The sequence below is a fragment of the Myotis lucifugus genome, unplaced genomic scaffold (genome assembly GCF_000147115.1).
Source record: "Myotis lucifugus unplaced genomic scaffold, Myoluc2.0 scaffold_258, whole genome shotgun sequence".
Classification (NCBI taxonomy): domain Eukaryota; kingdom Metazoa; phylum Chordata; class Mammalia; order Chiroptera; family Vespertilionidae; genus Myotis; species Myotis lucifugus.
The window spans coordinates 47,640-49,320 of NW_005871306.1; positions in this window are offsets into that span (position 1 = coordinate 47,640).

Genomic DNA, 1,681 nt, shown 5'->3' on the forward strand with positions numbered 1-1,681 from the left:
CTCTAGGGCAGTGGTCAGCAAACTCATTAGTCAGCAGAGCCAAATATCAACAGTACAACGATTGAAATTTCTTTTGAGAGCCAAATTTTTTAAACTTAAGCCCTATAGGTAGGTACATTGTTATTAACTTAATTAGGGTACTCCTAAGCTGGCCTTCGCTGAAAACGGCCTCGATCTGATTGAGGTACGTTCGCTGAGGTCGACCCCTTCCAACTCTCCCATCCACACTCGTCTTGTATACTTGTTTCCTCTATCTCCTTTCGTTCATCCTCTCTATATGTCCAAACCATCTCAACATACCTTTCTCAATCCTCGACACTACATCTTCTTTCACTCCACAACATTCCCTAAAATTAACTTAATAAACTTTACTTAAAGTTTTAAGTCAACTTCTCCCTGTATGTGCATGCCCGCACATGGTATTTTGTGGAAGAGCCACACTCAAGGGGCCAAAGAGCCACATGTGGCTCGTGAGCCGTGGTTTGCCGACCACTGCTCTAGGGACTCTTTGTTTATAAGTATTTGCACATTAGAATCACCTGGGGATCTTTTTAAAATCCAGATTTCTGGGCCTCATCCTCCAGAAATTCTGTTTCTTTGTTATGGGGTGGGGCCACAACATTAGTAACAAAGAAACAGAATTTCCGGAGAATGAGGCCCAGAAATCAGGATTTTAAAAAGATTCCCAGTGATTCTAATGTGCAGCCAAGGTTGAGAACCACTGCTCTAGGGACTCTTTGTTTATAAGTATTTGCAATGTGCCAGGCACTGTGCTAGACCTCGGAGGTGCAGGGGTGATCCAAAAAGAGAGTTTTGGGAGTGGCTAGCGATGCTCATCAGATCAGCAGGGTTCTTGCTTGACAGTGGTAAGGCCTCAGAAGACATAAAACACGGATGTGATCGTGGCCGTGGGAATGGTCAAGGAAGGCCTCTTGGAGCAGGTACTACTTGAATGGGGATGGAGGACGGCAGAGCAAGGGCCCTGAGGCAGGGATGAGCTAGGTGTGGATTGGCTGTTGCCCACCAGTCCAGCTTCCTGCTGGCCAGTCCTCTCCTGCTGTGCTCAGGCCCCTACCACAGCCTCCCAGCTGTTGCTCAAACACCAGCTCTCCTGCCCCTGAGACCCTCTGCTTTTCCCTGGTCTTTGCAGGACTAGCTTCTTTCTGCCAGTCAGGGCCAAATGGAATGTCCCTTCCCAGGGAGACCTTTCCTGTCTCTATGGAAAGCACCTGCCCCCTTGGGACTCTTTACCAGTCACCTTCACTATACCTGTCCCTAGGTAACACGACTAAAAAAGGCATTCCTCTGAGGGCAATATTTGTTTCTTATTGCCTCTCTATATACTAGAGTCCCGGTGCACGGATTCGTGCACATCTAAAGGAAATTAATTAGAATAAATATTTTAGGGGCCAGGGAGGAACCGCAGGAGGGCTCCAGGGCATGTCCGGCCCATCTCACCCAGTTCCCATTGGCAAGACCCCAGCAGCAAGCTAACCTACCGGTCCGAGTGTCTACCCCCTGGTGGTCAGTGCGCATCATAGCGACTGGTCAAATGGTCAAACAGTTGGACACTTAGCATGTCAGGCTTTTATATATATAGATATGTAAGTGTGTGTGTGTTTTATTCATGTATTTTATAAAATTATGACTAGAACTTACATGCTGTTTTTAAATCTCCTTG